Genomic DNA, 19,220 nt, shown 5'->3' on the forward strand with positions numbered 1-19,220 from the left:
GTGGGGAGACTTTATTGTGGCCTTTCAGTACTTAAAGGGGGCTGTAGGAAAGATGGGGAACATCTTTTTAGCAAGGCCTGTTGTGACAGGACAAAGAGTAATGGTTTTAAATTAAGTAAGAGTAGATTTAGACTCAAGAAACAGAAGACATTTTTTACCATGAGGGTGGTGAAATACTGGAACGGGTTGCCCAGAGAGGTAGTGGAGGCCCCATCCCTGGACACGTTTGAGGTTAGGCTGGACGGGGCTCTGAGCAACCTGGTCTAGTTGAAGATGTCCCTGCTCACTGCAAGGAGGTTGGGCTAGATGACATCTAAAGGTCCCTTCCAACCTAAGGCATTCTATAATTCTATGATTCTATTGAATTCCTTTAAATTTGTAATAGATGCATTATTATGTGGTAGGCTATAAAGTTAAAATGTCATGAAGAGTTAAATTTCCACGTGCCCTAATATTTTTCAGTAATCTCGTACACCAAAACACCAGATAACAAGGTTAATTTGGGTTTTCTTTACACTCAAAGTGAATGTAATATATTCCTGCATTCATGCTAAGTTTTACGTGAATATGCAACACAAATAATGCTATTCATGTATTTCAGTTACAGTCCCCAGTATGCTAGGGAAAATGGGATAAGCAGGCTACAAGAAGATACAGTTCTTATATGCCATTTAGATATTTCCAGTCTCTTTTTTTGTTTTCTTGCTTAAGAAACTAAACTCCTGATGAGAATAATGATGACTTAAAAAAGGGTGCAGAATAGAAGTTGCTTGGTCTCTGACCTTTGTGTGGTATTTTGGGAATGTATTGTCTGGGCTAATCTATCGAAGAACACTCTTTCAGGATATCTGTTGTGACTCTGGTCTCACAGCATGAATAAAAATGTGCTTAAAGCGTTAATATAATAAATCCAGCTTTGAGTGTTTGAGTCTATGTTCTGCAAGGTCCCAAGAGTATTTAATTTTTGCTCTAGTCAGGGGTAAGGAACATTTAATGCCTACAAAAGGAAAATCTTCTGCAACTTGCAGATTCAGTCTCTTCATATAATTAGTATGCTTCAGAGCTGTAACTCAAAATTTGCACAGTATCACTGGTAGTGGCCATGCTGTTGTAAGGAGAGACCAGTATCCTGTTGATTAACGCTACTCAGTGAAGAACTGTTCCTAAATCTTGTGTAACTTAGTCTTTGAGAAGCTGTATTAATAATGCAAGCTGCAAATTTGTAGTGAGTATTACAGTGGAATTCACTAGTGTATTCTAATTCATTCAGTTTGGATATTGGCCTTGGAGCAAGACAGAAACTAGGACTGAAATAACAGAATATATTTCATTTCGGGTTTGGTTCTGGTTTTGTATTACTTGCTTGCATTATGACAGTGTGCAAGAGTTAGTTGCAGTTCAGATGAGTGAATGGTAGGTTGCTGCAGTGTGACTCATTTAATTCAAAGATAACCTCTGACATGGACTCGTGGGAACATTGCCATAGAAATGCCTATTTCTCTGTACTTGCTGCAAGGCTCACCTAGGTAACTAATTCATATATAGATATCTGCAGAGAGATCATCATGACAAGGATCTATGTTTTTAGGCAAATATGTTTTCAGGTGGCTCTGTGTGGTGCTGCATATGTGCGGATATACAGGTAATGGTAAGACCCTGTTGTTGATAGTGCTGATGATGGAATTTAGTATTTGGCTTTGAAGCGTAACATGTTTTTAGATTTAGGACTTGCTGAAAAAATAATTAAATATTAAATACACCAAACTTCATATTAAAAAAAATGCCTCTACTAATTATGTGTGAATAACCACACTGAAGGTTTGCATGCAGATCTCTAGAAATGCAACTACCTGCATGTGTACTCAGATACCCATCTACATTTGCTAAGTGGACCGTGCAAAGCAGTTGTGCTGCTTTTCATATGCTACTTTTTTATTTTTTTCTTTGAACTGAGGTTTCTACATGTTGATATTTCACTGGGAAACTAAAAAGCTGTATACAATGGCAGCAAAAATGATTTAAAAAACCCCAAACAACAAAACTGTTTCATGAGCTGTGAGAATATAGAATAATTTAAAAGGTAGCAGGTCAGGCACCGGTTTGCATTTTGAGCCGTGACTGTTCAGCTTATTTTAGGGTTTAGAGGGTGTTTTTGGCTAATACCTTGTCTCTGTTATTTCAAGTAACCTTCTTGCACTGCTAGAGGAAATGGACTTGACTGATGCCTGACTTCACTATAACCTTTTGAATCCCATAATCTTCCCCAATTACTCCTACTGTGTCAGGTTATGAAATGGAGCTTGCTTTTGTACTGTGGGAAAATCCAAAACAACAACAACAAATCCCTTCTGTTGTTTTTCTGAAGCATTGTCGCCTTTTGTTTTCAGCCTTCATGAAGTGTAGAGAGGTGTGTGTATTTTGCAGACAGTCTCTTGTGAGAACTCTGGAATGAGGGTGCTGTCACAGCAGTTGGATTTTATCTGTTTTGATGAAATTTGCTAACACATAGGCAGATATTTAAGAAGTGAGTTCTTACTCAGTTGACTGGAATGCATGGGTCTCCACATCTGTCTGGAAAAAGCTTTGTACCCTGAAGCATCCCTGTCACTTCCTTGTTGTTCCACACACGTTCATGAAATGCTACATCAGCCTTTGGGGAATCTTGTTGTGCTGTCTCTTGACTTCTGTTTTTGCTGGGACTACTTTTTGTAACTTTTTACTGACCTGATAGTTTCCCAAGCTACAGTGGGAAACTGCCTCTTTATGTCAGAGTCTGCATATTTCCCAAGCTTCGTAATATTTCGAGGAAGCCCTGAAATAATAGTTTGCTGTTAATGCTGTTAACACATAATGAATATTTCATACCAAGATGAACATGGGTTCTGAATCTAAAAGATCGTGTAGTACCAAACTTGAAATTAGGAAATGAAATATATTTAAATTACATTGTAGAAGGCTCTGATTAAAAACCATTAGCATTAAACTTGGCATTTTATTAAAAACACATGGTGTATGCAGTAAGAAGTGCTATATCTTCCTAGAAACATTTCTGTACACATTTGACTTCTCCTTTATGCAGTTACCTGCTGAAGTGTTTTACAGAGAATTGTCTAAGTATCTGCATAGTCTTCACAGTGTCAGGATGACAAACAAGCCTCTCCCAGTGACTGTTTTACCTGGTGCAGCCATGCTGGTTTTGAAATACTTTAAGTTTGTGATTCTGTGGAGAACTTTTTGCCAAGGTTGTACATAATTTACAATGCACTCTCTGAATCCTATCCCTGTGCAACTGATTTTATACTTTTCTGCTTTCAGAATACTTAATTAACTTTAGGATAGGCTCGCTGCCTCTGTTTGAAGGAGGAGTTGGCTTTATGCTTATGTCTGCGGTTGGGGCCTATGAGAGGTATAACTCTGAGAAACCAGTCCTCTTTGTGCTCCCGGTTCAGCAAGTCAGGGCAGAGAAACAAACAGACTGTGCAGCATCTCTTAAGCATTATTGTCCTGGACCTAGACCCCAGTGAGGTAACATGGAGTGTGATCTACACTATAACTGTGGCAAGGCGCAGTTTACAAATAGGCCTTTTAAGACAATGATCTTTAGAAGTATATGTACATTTGTGAAGGATGAGAATAAAAGTCCTTAGAAATGGGAAAACAGATTGCCGATGTGTGACCCTTTAACAGATCTGGTTTTATTTGTTACCTAAGTTGGTGTAGCAGGTCTGCTAAATTTCACACCAGACCCTCTTTGTCTCTCAGGGACTTTTTGTGGCTTGGAAGTCCATCGGACAACAGTTTTTATTGGGGGGGATGGAGCAGAATAATATAATGTTAATTAAATCATCAGTCACGTGAGTTCATAGAGTTGGTCTGTCATGTATATTCATAGCTTTGTGTGTGTTTGAGTTTGTCTTTAAGTCTTATTTCATATCACTACTTTTCTTACCTATTGTAAGATTTGCCTACATATAGCAAAATGACAGCTGGTCATTTTCTGGAGGGAGAAAATTTTTATCAGCTTTGTTAGGGACACAAGCTTTTATGCATAAACAGGTAAGCTGATTGCAAAATGTTGGGTTTAGTCCTCTCACCCCCTCGAAGATAATGCTGTATTTAAGATGCCTGTGGTTTTGAAAGTGTAAGTAGTGGTTAAGATTGCAGAAGGCTCTTGGAAGACAGAACTTCTCGTGTTTTGATGCAGAGTTCTTAAATTTGCTGAAAAAGATAATTGGGGTGAAAGTGAAATAGTGTATTTCTTCAAATAAAAATCTGAAAGCGTAAAAGGTAAAATTTATTTGGACTTACATATTTTTGGGCAATATGTCTATGAAGGAAAATGTACCAGTTTGTCTAATTTAACGGCTTCTTTTGGCATAGTAACATTGATTTTAATACTTTATTTTAAATCCTTGGATATTTCTGTACTAGAACAGAATAATTTTTTGTTTGGTTCTGCTGCAAGATTAGAACAGTAGAATTTCAGATGTGGTTGGGTTAGTGTTTTGTGGAAGGTGCAATATTCTTCAGACATGTTTTACAAAACATATACTTTGAAAAAATGATATTGCCATACCATTCCAGGTACTTGCTAGAATAGTATTAAGTCCCTATTTTTTTCAGATCTGCCTATGCTTATTTCCGGAAGCTGAAACAGCTGATAAAATATGCCGTATTATGGGTTTGTTTTTTTGTATCCTATATTTAAAATCAGCTGTTAGTTATCAGATTATTTCACCAGAATGATTTCTGTTGCAGAAGCAGGTATACTGTTACTAGGTTTCTTTTTATATATTAAGTATTCCACACTGGGAGCTGGGTGCCTCCTGCAAGGACTATATACCCTCTGCTACCACTGCAGAATTTTAATGTGTCCAGCACTTTGCAGACTAATGTCCTATTTGGTTAGAAGGTTCATCACCCCCTCCTCCGCAACAGTTGCTCTGATATGTTTAAGCCTTTATTGAGGCTTTTTCTAACTACTCTTAGTAAGGTCATATGTCAATTACAGAAATTATGCTTTCACTAAAATGCTGGCACAGTGCTCAGATCTAATCTATAGCAGTTTTCTAGTATTGTGGAATTATTTTATGACTCTAATTTCAGATGCAACTTCGAAAAAACCAGCATGCTTTCCTCCTCAGTAATGATTGCGTATCTTGCTCTGCAGCACTGAGACATGTTTCTCTTTGTGCCAAATGCCAACAGTTTTGTGGAAGAATTTATTACTATGCACAGTTTGTTTATGAAATAAATTTTAGTCATATGAAATACTTTACAAAACAAGAAGGCTCAAACTGTTGGTAGGTAGGTAGCTAATGCTTTACCTATTTCAAGGTTTATTTACCTGGACTCTAGCATTTCAAGTATTATCTCATATTCTCTAGGTGCAAATTTAAGCACAAAGAAGAAACTGGCTTTAGGGTTTTCTTGTGTTGCATGAGAATACGATTGGGATGTCTTGGGTTCAGATAAGAAAAAAGAAGAGGAAGAGAAAGAGCGACTAGAAATATCTAGAAGGATAGTTGTTGAGACTTCAACTATGGGATGTAGGAAATGCAGGTTCAGGGCCATGGCTTGAATGAAAACTTGACAGAATTGAATCCAAATTTAATAAATTTCATCATCCTGAAACTTTTATGCTCTCCTCAAGCTTTTAGCTGTTTTGGAGCCAGTCTTTGTCCCTTTCTTGCACTTAATTTTTTTTTATGAATGCTGAATCATTGATGTTAAATAAAAATTACACCTTTGTACTTTAGAAATACTGGCTAATAAAAGACCGGACTTTTCAGTTGCACGCAGAATTAATTTATAAAAGTAGAGTATGTTTTCTGGAGCACTTCTGAAAACCACTCTGGTATACCAAAGTGGAAGCCATGTTTCCTCACCATCACTAGCAAAATACATAAAAATTACCTTAAGAAGTAAGTGAAACTTTATTAAAGACCTTTGTCAAATGTCTCCATCAAACATAGAAATGACCTAGTCATTAAAAGATTGGGTAGCTTGCGTAGATACAGCAGAGGTTGTACATGAGCAAAGGCTGATTCTGCATATACTACAGATTTTCTGTAGTAGAAATTTTCTGCTGCATTAGTGATGTAACAAAATTAGCCTGTCTTCCTCACAGATATGGTTGCTACAGTATTTTCTGCTTGGTGTGTGGGTTTAGTGGGGAAGAAGTATTTGCTGTGGTTCAGAGGTGTAAGTTTTTCTGTCTTTTATATCAGGCTAATGTCTACTATAAGTACCTGCTCTAAAGCTACCTACATGGTGAAAAAATTCCAGTGACCTTAGTATGGCAAACAGACCCACAAAGTAGTATGGAGAACCCAATACCCTAGGTATCAGAAATACAGGGTGTCTTGATGAATCAATGAAAAATAAAAGCCAAAATTCTTCTATTGTATTAGTTCTAAATTAAAAATGGAGTCCAGAGGAGGGCCACGAAGGTGATCAGAGGGCTGGAGTACCTCACCTATAAGGACAGGCTGAGGGAGTTGGGGCTGTTCAGCCTGGAGAAGAGAAGGCTCCGGGGTGACCTTACAGCAGCCTTCCAGTACCTGATGGGGGCCTACAGGGAGGATGGAGAGCGACTTTTCACAAGAGTGTGTAGTGATAGAACAAGGGGGAACGGCTCTAAATTAAAAGAGGGCAGATTTAGATTAGTTACTAGGAAGAAATTCTTCACCATGAGGGTGGTGAGGCACTGGAACAGCTTGCCCAGAGAAGCTGTGGATGCCCCCTCCCTGGCAGGTTTCAAGGCCAGATGGGATGGAGCTCTGAGCAACCTGATCTGGTGGAAGATGTCCCTGCTCATGGCAGAGGGGTTGGAATCAGATGATATTTAAGGTCCCTTCCAACCCTTACCATTCTATGATTCTATGAAAGTCCCATTAAAGACAAGGGAAGTTTTTAAGAACATGCAGGTGGAGCATTGCATCTGAGGATTACTGTTTGTCATTTTTTAATGAGTTGTAACAAGTCATTGTTTTATGTAAGATGGATAGGTGATATTTTACCTTTACAAATAGTATGTCAGCTCTTACAGACTCAACAGATTATGCTGAATAAAGCTTCAGCTTTAATTTTTATTTGAAAATGTCTAGTATTAACTAGACTAGTAGTAGGTATTAACTATATAAAGGTATTTAGAGGAGATTGTCTTGATTTCATCAGGAATGACTCAAATTCAATAAGGAGAAAAGTAATGCAATCTTTTATTGCCAGATTTACCCACAGAGTGATTGCAAAATTTAATTTATGGTTTTTAGAAGTTGACAAATATACTTCTTAGGTGAACAAGAAGTAATGAAATCTATTTCAGAGACATACAATTAAATGTTGCCTTTTTTGCTAGAGTGAGATTACTGAGCATTGGAACTAGAGGCAGCAAAGTAAATATTTCATATTCCAAGATATTAGGTGTCAAGTAGATAAATGAAAATTCAAATTAAACCTGTTAGCAGTGTTTCAACTTCAGGAAGTCCACATACAGTAGTAAGGTGTTGTTATTGCTTTGATATTCTGTGTGAAAAATAACATCCTTTGCAGATCAACTTGGTATTCATGTGGCTGGCTTATAGATGGGACTACTAGATGGGAACTGGCCTACTAAGTTTTGGTGGAGAATTGCTGGTGGACGTTCTTCTCCAAGTAGATGTTCTTGTGCAATAAAATAAGCAAAGCTCTGTATATGAACTAATCAGATTCGTTGTATATTATTTAAAAGCAGTGTATAGTTAATGCCCCCCCCCCTCCTTGTGTCCTTATGCCTACAATGTACCTTTGAAAACTAGGCTGGGTCTTTAAGTGGAGAACTTTATATTGTCATGAGGACCTCTGTGTAGTATACAAAAATAACACACAGTATTGGATTGAACAATAATAATAATAGTAAACCAGGTTAAATAGAAAATCCCTCACAAGGAGAAAATAAACAGAAATGTTATAGCACAAATATTTTATTTGAAGATTACAATCATTTTTTGTCTAAGTCTTATAGATAGAGCATATTACAGTACGCTCTCCTGCAATGCCAAACAAAAAGATGTGAGTTTAATGCATTATTCGTTAGGAACAACAGTTTTGTGCATCTTGATGTACAAGGAAAGACTCATCTGTTTCCATGAATTATGGAACTTTGAGTTGCATCTTTTAAAATCTGTCTGGAAGTAGAACTGCCAGTTTATTGAGGCCAAAGTGTAGTTTCTGCTCACTGGTGATAAGAGGTGGTTGGCAGCTCGTATGATCTGATAGGGTAAGGACAGACTGAATGTCAGGACCATAATGTGAAGAATGGTAGCAAGTCATTGAAAGCAATGGTTTGCAAAAATTTCACTTGGTTACTTCCAGTGTGGTTAATTTTCTGCCATCTGCTCTAAAACATCAAAACAATAAGATGAAACATGAAATTATTTGCATTCCTCATTTGCATAATGAGGATGTAGATATAGTTTTGCTGTCTAGCCTTTCGGTCTGGGCCAAAACAGGTTTTTTAACTTGTCACTGGTCAGTTCATACAATGTTGGCATGACTGAAATATAAATCAAACCTAGAAACTCAAGAGCTAAAAGTAAATAGCTTTGCAGAGACAAAGAGGGACAATTTCAAACACACCATATTTAGCTTCTTTTGGTTTAATCAAATAATCCACTTTGAAACAGCCTAATTTCCCATACTTTAAAAAAGTCTAGTATGTATAAAACATGCATTGTCTGTCTGTGAGAACGTGTTAAACAGTTTACAGGAGTTGCCCAGAGAGACTAGCCGAGAGCAGAGATATTGTCAGCAAGCCCACTCAATATCACCAGAAGGTAAGGCTCTGGAGCAAGCTCGGACTTGTTCATCAGGCTACCTGGGGCTGGAATTGTCAGAGGTTAGTCGTATCAGCGGAGATTAGCTAATGTCCGTCAAGAAACATGCTTCCTTGTGCCTGGAGGTAGGCTGGAGTCATGATCAAAAGGTATTTTTGTTTGACTTGCTTGCTTGTTTTCTTGCTTAAAGAAGAAAAAAATCCAAGAGATCTTTATCCCTCAGTGGCTCTCCAAAAAAAAGGAGCAGGGAATGGAAATTCTTGTATCATTTCTCAAAATCACTTGAAAACTTATGGTTGCAGCTGTGGATCCAAGTAGTCAAAGAGCAAATGTGTTTTAACCCTTACACTGCCTTGTTCATGCATCTATGCGCTGTCATTTCATTCTAACTCTCCTAGATTGATAGTAAGTTTGAAATGCCAAAGGTATACTCAGTTGATTTAAAAAGAAAACATCTGGTTTTGATATCATTTTGCTTTTTGCCAGTCTGTTTTCCAGTCAAGCATTTTGACGGTAGGGTCGTGACAGCCTAGTAAGCTGTGCACCACAAGGTGGCACAGATGGCGTGTGACGATTGTCGCATTTGAGACTTATTTTAGGCATCTCTTTCTGGAAATCTGATCACATGCAAAAGGCCTGAACTAAATAACTCCCTTTGACCTCCCTGGGAAATACTTGTATCGTGCAACAGGCAAATAGACTGAGGTGTGCATGTGTTGTCGCGTAATGAATGAAGCTACGGTATGAGAGATCCTAGCATGTTCTTAGCTGAATGCATGACTGTAGAAGTGCATATGGGGAGGTTAGAGGAGTATCTATAAAGGGGGAGAGCTGGACTTCAGTTTCAGTGGATTTGAGATGTGCTTCTGTAGTAATGCTTTCTTTACTGATTTTGAAGATTACGAAGAAAGTCCTACGAGTCACCATTCTTTTTTGTTCTTTTAAATGCTGCTTTTTAAAAATGTTGATCAAAACAAATGAAAAAAAGGATATTTTGACTTAGTTTTGATTAAGAGGCTGATGGACAGCATCTTAAGAGTTGTATCCCCTTTGGTCACTCTCTGAGTGCAGGACTGAATCAGTTAATATCCTACTTTGAGATACGTAGGGCACAATGTATTTGAGTTACTTTCTCTTGTAATTTTGTTTCAGTTTATGGATTGGATTTCTCCCTATAAGTTCATATAGGGAAATACAAAATAGCTTTGTATCCTTCTTCAGTGATCTGATCTTATTTTCATCTCCAGCATGCTTCCTTGTATTTGGATCAGAGAAGAGCTCACAACATAGCCAAGACTATCTCTTACTCTGTGATGGAATTGTTTGTACTTGGCCTTTGAAAATGTTTCCTTAAAGAGCTGCCAGCATCCTGGGACAGCTTGCTTCCAGTTTTCATTTACTGAGAACTGTCTTCCTGAAATGCAAATTATTTTTATTGTGATGTTATTTTCTCTGTCAGTTTTTAGTGGTGTAATGTATTACTATTTCATGATCACGGTTGTCCAAGTTACCTTTCCCTTTGACATCCTTAACGTGTTCCTTGCACTTGGTGTGACATCAAGAGGACTTTCCTTTTCACCATCTGTATCAAAAAAACAGACACTTCTGGGATTCAAGAATCTGCTGACTAGCTAGTGTCCTGCTGTATTGCATGTCCAACGGCTACCTCTGTAGTTAAAACTCCTTGTTATTGTCCGATCTTGTAGATAAGACCTTGCCCACCACATTTTTCTGGTTGTAGAATGTGCTGTATGCCCTCACCATTGTTTGTATCTGTGACCTTTTCCTATTTTATCGCCTAGTTAGTGATTTTCAACTGGTACAAATCATTCTCTGTAAACTGGAATTCGGAGTAAATGGGAAGAGGGTAGATTGATTTGGATATAGGGAAGAAATTTTTTTATGGTGAGGGTGGTGAGACATGGGAACAGGTTGCCCACAGATGTTGTGGATGCCCCATCATTGGAAGTGTTCAAGGTCAGGTTAGATGGGACTTGGAGCAACCTGATCTAGTGATCTAGTCTATGGCAGGAGCACTGGGCTAACTGGTCTTTAAAGGTCCCCTCCAAGCCAAACCATTCTATGATTCTCTGATCTTGTTTGCTTAATATAACAGCTGAGGGATGCATCCATTAGGGCTTAATCTGTGTTAGACCAGTTAGAGGGTTAGTAAAATGTTTGTTTTTGCTTTTTTTCTTCTTTTGAAATATCAGGTCTTATACATTTACTTGCTATGAAGTAAATGTTTTATGAAAAATGTGTTCACGTATTTATGAAGATCTACATATGTTGCTGAAAAGAATTAAAATTAATGGCTGCAGATCAGAGGTACCGGTATAATGCATTTTGGATAGTAAAGCAATATAAGACTTTTTTCTCAGCTAATAAAACGCAATTTGAGAAAGAAAGAGTCCAATAAGGGGTTCAGATTTATATGATTCATTTTTTTTCCTCGCCAGCTTTGTAACTTTAAAAAAATATTGATTATTGTACCGGCATGAAGGGGAGAGAGAAGATTTTACCATATGGTAAGGGGAAAAATGTGAGGAGAAAGAGATGCCTTTTGTATCCTTCTCCATGTTAAGCCCATACAGCTGCCCTTTCCTGTGACTACCTGGGCAAAATTCTTCCAAGTGGTCCTCTGGCTGGGCTACACAAAGGGGAAAAAAGGCAATATAATGGGGTTGTCCTGTGCTAGATAATATGCTACAATGGTCTTTTAGATCCATATGAGAAAGGCACAGTCTTGCTTCAATGTGGCAGCCTCAGAGGGATCTCTCTGACGTTTTCCTCCATATTTTCTTTTCTGAAGCATTCCTCAGAAGCTTGCAAGAATATACGTCTCTTGGGTTTAGATTGTATTTGCTGTAAACTTACAAATGGTTAGAAAATATTTTTTGATAAAACACAGAGGATGTTTCTGAACTGAACTGAGCTCCCAAATCCTTACAGCTAGTACTTACCACACTTATAATAGTATTGTTTTCATGTGTCGGAGGAGGGAAATGTGACTTCAGAAAAACATTAACGTTTTGCTGAGATTTTTAAACCTCATAATTAATGAGGAAAATACTAGATACTAGTGTCCTAGAAATACTGTACTTGGGCATCTTACAAACAACATCATCTTCAAAGCTGGTTAACTGTTCTATGCTGTTTTCTTTAGTGACAAGCATATTTTCAGACTTAAGCAAGAAAATGTATAAGACCTGTGTGATGAGAATTAATCTGAATGCTGAAGATTTAAGGCTTAATTATAATTCTGTTCCAAGGCAACGGACTATGTGAACTGCTATTACTAAACTGTACTGTGTAAACACTGCATACTGATGGAATTTTGCCTGTCAACCCCAGTGGCATTTCTGTGCACTAAGCTTGTTGTTCTGTCAGCCAGGTGCACCATGGGAAGAGATGAGTATCTCGAGGGAATGTGATCTGCATTTTTAAGAAGAAAGTCAACCTCAGAAGTGCCTCAGAAGGACTCTAACACAGATTACTTTGCTCAAGAGATAGCTGGTTTATTGGCTGTAAATTTTGCATGCTTTTCAGGTGATGACATACATATATGTTGCTAAAATTTTGACTGAATATATCCATTTTTATGTTTCATTGCTGATGAGATGACTAGTAAAAGATCTTGGTGCAGTATTATAGCATAGGAAGCAGTCACTAAATCCAAAGGATACTGGAAAGTTACGTTGCCATTCCAATATCTGTTTTCTTTTTTGCCCCTCAGACTTTAGATTTGTGTGTAATGTTCCTCTCCCAAATAAAGAGAATAACATGACTCATGAGAGGTATTTTGGTACAGTGTGTACAGTAGCAAACCAGCTTAACTCTGCCAGGTAGTAAAAAAAAAAAAAATAAAGTGAAAGAAGTAATACTCAAGCAAACTTCTGTTCTGTTTACAAGTTAGAACACTAAATTATGTTCAGAATAAAAAAGAAAGGGCAAGACGAGGTTGTGATCAAAAATATTAGCTCAGAGCTAAGGGCTGATGAAGTAGAATGATAGAGGAATAGCAGAGAAACATAACAGAATGGTATTAAGATGCTTGCCTAGGAGAAGAAAAACCTAATACAGCAGCTGCTTAATTTGGTGACAAAAATTCTTTTAGAGTCCTTTGGAGGTAGAAGGACAAGTGTGTGTTTTTAGATGTGTGCTGAAGGGATGTGATGTGTCTTTTCCTTGCACTTGATGAATGCAAGAATGTACCTCTGAATACAGCTGAATAATTTGAAGCCATAAAGTTGTTAGTTTTTTCTGTTATTGTCCTAATAGCTATTACTTAATTTTTCAATTTTGCGTGAAGACTTTCTTCAATGAAGTTTTTTCATGTAAAACATTAAAAGTTTATAAAGAAGCAGCAGAGATGTTTTGCCTCTCGGCTATTGTTTGTGCTGCAGAAGGCCAATTAAACTCTGAATATTTGTCAAAGTTTTGTACCTTTACTGGGACAGATACAACAGTGTCTGATTTTGCTTCTCTCCAAGTTAAGGGGAGTTTTGTAATTGATTTTGCTATTGGGAACAAATCTGGGACAGGCATTTAGAGCTGTAAGTATCATTGGCATTTTGAAAACGGAAGTACTGTTAAATTGCAATGCTGACAATGGATTATCCCACATTAAACAGATTTCACTTAAGTTGTATTATGTGTAGGCTAGTCATTATAATTCAAAGTTTCTATGTGTGTGGGAAGTCTAATATACTACGTTTTTACATAGTCCTGTATATATGTTAATGGAATTGTGGAACTTCCTTAATGCTTCAATAAATATGCCAAATGTCTGTAGCAACCTGCTGTTCACTATGCCCAGATTGCTTCTTTCTAAGTAGGTATCAATCTTCAGTACTTGCTGCATTCAGCCTCTCCTCGTCTCTGATCAGGATCCATCTGTTTGACTGCATTTGGTAGTGTGGCTTTTTTATGATATATATATAGGCTTCAAAAATGTTAATCTCCACATGGTGCCTGGTCCCTACTGTGCTGTGTTTGTCAGCGTAATAGTTTCAAATTACAAAGAGATAAAGCCGTGCATTTTTAAGAAACACAGTGTTTTGTTGCTTAGTCCCATTTACGTAGTCAGGCTGGGCTGCTTTTTTGTGACAAAAGGGTCAAATTTTGTTCTCGGTCATACCTTTATGAACCTTAAAAAACCCACTTGCCTTTATTCTGAGTCACAGGAATAAAGCTGAAGTATTGTTTCTATATAGAATATTGAAATACAAGACTAGATGCATCCTGAAAAAATAATTTATTTCATTTTTAGACATTGTATCTTTTTCTTTGATCTTTACCTTCTTCCAGCAGTACTTGAACAATGTCTGTTGAAATGTGAAAAATATGGGAAATGTAAAGTCAGCACGTGGATTCATAACCTTACAGAATTTATATATATATATATATTTTGCAAATATAATTTTGTATAAAATGAATTGATGATGCATCAATTCAAATTCAGATAACATATTATAGGTGTACCTATAATATCTTTATATAAAAAAGATATTTTAATATCTTTTCAATTTCAAAAATTGAAAAGATATTAAAAAAAAAATCACATGGATGCATTTGATGCTCTGGCCCTCGTGGGGGACTTCACCCACTCTGATATCAGCTGAAGGGACAACACAGAGGGGCATGAGCAATGCAGGAGGTTCCTGGATTATGCTGATGATAACTTCCTTCTCCAAGTGACAGAGGAGCCTATGAGGAGAGGTGCTATGCTGGACCTTGCTCCCACCAACAAGGAGGGGCTGGTGGGGAGTGGAAGCTCAAGGGCAGCCTTGGCTGCAGTGACCATGAAATGGTGGAGTTCAAGATCATCCTTAAGGCAGCAAGGAGGGTGCACAGCAAGCTCACTACCCTGGACTTCAATAAAGCAGACTTTACAGGGCCAGCTCCATGGAGTAGCATGGGCTAAAGCCCCGGAGGGGCCCAAGAAAGCTGGTTGATGTTCAAGGATCACCTCCTCCAAGCTCAGGAGTCATGCATCCCGACAAAGAGGAAGTCGGGCAAAATGACCAGGTTTACACCCCTAGCATTGCTCTTGTTTATCTCAGTCTTGACTTACAACAATTCTGTTCCTTTTCTTCTGTATTTTTAAGTCATGATGTTTTGCAAATTTGTGCTAAGCTGTGTTACATGCATGAACAGGACTTGATGTTATGAGGATGGGTATAAAATAAAGAGCAGTTTTTCAGAGTTGTTTCCTGTAAGTGTGCTAGTTTCTTAAATTGTTTACGTTCTGGCAAGTAGTATGAGAGACACTTCTTATGCTTTTTGGTGAAATAAAACTCTCCCTTGGATTGCAGTATATATTCAGGTATTATGTGAGTCAGAGGTGAGGTTTCTGTTCCATATCTCTCTGTCCTAAATCATAAGTGTCTGACTCTTTTTAGTTGTATCTTATCTCCTACTGATCAATTCTCTTAAAAAGATTTTCTGCCTGGTAACCTTATTTATGTATGAGTCATTCAAGCCAAGAGAGGAAAGCTGCAGAATTTAGTTAGATGGAGGACATAAAAATGTAATTCTTTTCTCTTGAACTGTTCTCAATCCATGCATCATAACTTGCATTTGCCCAGCTATTTCAAAGGAGGATCTCAAAACATTTTGGAAAACAAAGTTAAACTCAGTCACTGGAGAACCAGAACTATAACTGGCATGCTATTTCTGTGTCAAACAACCTGATAAGTTGTTAATGGCATAACGTCATGAAATCCATCTCCCATCTTATTATCCTTTCTCTGAGTGCTAAACTTTTCATTATAGATAATGATGGCTTGAGCTGATAGCTAAATTCTTTGGACACAGAATCTACTTCTGCTGGTGTCAGACCAATTTTTCTGTCAGTGTTAGATTGTACACCTCCTGGTGTACAAAGAAATAGATGCATGGGATTTTAGCCGAAATTTGAACTCCTTTATGTGACTGATTAATTCAGAGGTTTTGCTAAGTGAGTACTGAAAATGCATGCATGAGCATAAGCCTGGTTTCCTGTCAATTTGTAAACTCTGCTCTGGTTTGCCTGTGGTCTTTAAACTGTACCCCTGCCACCAGACATTTTGGCCAATGTACTAGAAAACAGAAATACGGATACCCATCACACTGAAATCCATATTGTCATAAATTTTACACTTTCCTTGCTAATGAATAAGGCATAATTTTTGTTTTCCAAGTTATCCAAAAACCCTCCTCGCCTTCTCCTTTCAGCTTCCAATATGTTACTTGCTATATTCAGAACTTTCACTGTGTCAGGAAAGAAGGAATTTCCTTTTTAAAAGATATATCATAAATCAAGCAGAGGCAGTGACACTTTTGTGGTACCCTGTAGTACATGTGATGTCAGGCTGATGGTCTCTGGATCTCAAGAATCTGTGAATCCAGGAAACTCCAGTAGGAACAGTAGTGTAGTTCAGTCAACAAGAAGCTTAAATTCAGTGCCGTTAAAGCAATCATTAAAGTATAATAGGGAGCATAGTGAGGAAAATGGAAGTCATGTTTAGAAATAAGAAGGTACTTCTTGGTAGTACTCAAACCAATTATATGCTAAGGAAAAAGTATCAGTACAAATAATGGGAAACAACCAATTGGATGCACAAGTAGCTGTTTTTCTTCATCTGCGTGGTAGGGTCAACTGTCAAACTGAGCAAGTTTGAGAATCTGGTCTGTTAGGAACTGATTAGCATTGTATTTAGTAGTGAAAGGGAGATGCCTTTATATTTACCAAGTATGCTGTATTTTCCAAGTGAGGGTAGCCTAAGCTTTAGCCTGAAGAAAACTTCTGAACTCTGGAATATCTTGTCTTGAGAATAAGTGCATGTAATGGAAACATATTTTCATTATGGTAGCATGCACCATGATAAGAAGCCCCTTCAAAGAAGTACTTGTGACAGTGGTGAGCTGCTGAAGAAGTATTCGTCAAAAACTGTTTCTGCTGGAGGGATGCATGACTGCAATCAGCTGCAGCCAGCAACCATTACTGTTCATATCTGGAACTGGAATGAAATTGTCTATTTAATCTTTCCTGCCCAAACTTAAGGAAAAGGGTTTCTTAAAGTAGCAGGAAATTAACCAAATTATGCGTATATCAAGATAGTAGCAAAGCTACCTTTACTAATTAAATCAAGATGATACCTGTGTTTTCTAGAAAGAGTATCAAATATGTGAACGTTTGTGCATCATGCTAGAAATCTGCTGCTTTCTGCCATTGCTACCAGTTATTCTTACTGCCTCTGGTTAAAATTCCCTTTGTAAGAATGTTTGACCTCTGTCATGACAGCATTTCTTGCACTTTCTTTTGAAGCATCAGATGCTAGCTATTAGGAGGGAGAGGATTCTGACAAACAAGTGCAAATCTAATATTGCAATTCTCGCATCCTGTTTTTAAATTGGTAATAGAATCAAACTATAAATTAATTGGAATTTTTGTGTCAGTCTTAATAATACATGCTTAATTATAGATATAAAAAAAGTCAAGCTAATATTTAGGAATTAATTTTAGTTACTGGATCTCCTGTAAAAGCAGAGTAGGATACACAATTGCATTTTTTTTCCAGCCTGACAGCAAGTACTCATGGCAACTGAATAGCTCTGCATCATGAACTACTAAAATAAAGATATTGAAAACCAAAATCAGATACAGATTTCTGCGTAGCTGTTTTTATGGATGATTTTCCTAAAACAGCAAAATTACAGATGGCTCCCATAGTGGCATATACAAAAAACACTTTGAGAACTTTTTAATCCTGACATATCTCTAGATGATAAAGAATGCACTAAAGATTATGCCTGACATTCTCATGAGCTTTTAAAAAAACATGTAAAAAGGTGAGCTTGTGTGGGCTGAATGCTGAGATAAAGGACGCCTGAAACTTGCTTGAGACTTTGCAAGGAATTCTCTTTTTGTGTGAGGAATTTCCACTAATAGCACCAGGTAAAGTCACTGCACTTTGTGATGGTTGCCTTAATTTTACCTACCTTAAGAGAAGGAAGGTTAGGCTGCGGAGCATGCAAAGTTTAGCTATGCTATGCACATTCTGTCACTTGAAGGAACCTACTGTCTGTGCAGCAAAATTCTGTGAGGCTTTCGCTTGAGCAAAAACCAAACCACGATTGATCCTCTGTGGCTCTACCTCCCCTCTGTCTCTAAACAGAGCTTAAACAAAATGGAAATGAAGGCCCAAGTTAAAAACTACAATCTCCAGTGTGGTTTGGGAAAAAATATTTTACCTGTAGTTTTGTTAAAGAAATAAATCCTATATGTAATTACTTAAAATTAAGGGTAGTCTTCCTTAAGTGTTATGGATTTTTTTTTTGACCTTTATTCTATGTGAAAATAAAGCCATGCTGTGTCCCACGTGCCTGTGGTACAGCTGTTTGCTAATACCAAGAGCATTTACAGGAGAATGGCACAATACAGAATCACAGAATCACAGAGTGGTAGGGGTTGGAAGGGACCTCTGTGGGTCATCTAGTCCAACCCTCCTGCCGAAGCAGGGTCACCTACAGCAGGCTGCACAGGACCTTGTCCAGGCGGGTCTTGAATATCTCCAGAGAAGGAGACTCCACAACCTCTCTGGGCAACCTGTTCCAGTGCTCCATCACCCTCAGAGGCAAGAAATTCTTCCTCATGTTCAGACGGAACTTCCTATGCTTCAGTTTGTGCCCATTGCCCCTTGTCCTGTTGCTGGGCACTACTGAAAAGAGCTTGGCCCCATCCTCCTGACACCCACCCTTCAGATATTTATAAGCATTTATTAGGTCCCCTCGCAGCCTTCTCTTCTTCAGGCTGAACAAGCCCAGCTCCCTCAGCCTCTCCTCATAGGGGAGATGTTCCAGTCCCCTCACTATCCTTGCAGCCCTCCGCTGGACTCTCTCCAGTAGCTCTTCATCTTTCTTGAACTGGGGAGCCCAGAACTGGACACAGTACTCCAGATGAGGCCTCACCAGGGCAGTGTAGAGGGGAAGGAAAACCTCCCTCGACCTGCTGGCCACACTCTTCTTGATGCACCCCAGGATCCCATTGGCTTTCTTGGCAGCCAGGGCACACTGCTGGCTCATAGTTAACCTGTCGTCCACCAGGACACCCAGGTCCCTCTCCGCAGAGCTGCTCTCCAGCAGGTCCACCCCAAGCCTGTACTGGTGCATGGGGTTGTCCCTCCCCAGGTGCAGGACCCTGCATTTGCCTTTGTTGAACCTCATCAGGTTCCTCTCTGCCCAACTTTCCAGCCTATCCAGGTCACGCTGAATGGCAGCACAGCCTTCTGGTGTATCTACCACTCCTCCCAGTTTTGTGTCGTCAGCAAACTTGCTGAGGGTACATTCTAACTCTTCATGCAGGTCATTGATGAAGAAGTTAAACAAGGCTGGGCCCAGTACTGATCCCTGAGGGACACC

Source organism: Opisthocomus hoazin, chromosome 14, assembly GCF_030867145.1.
Source record: "Opisthocomus hoazin isolate bOpiHoa1 chromosome 14, bOpiHoa1.hap1, whole genome shotgun sequence".
NCBI classification, from domain to species: domain Eukaryota; kingdom Metazoa; phylum Chordata; class Aves; order Opisthocomiformes; family Opisthocomidae; genus Opisthocomus; species Opisthocomus hoazin.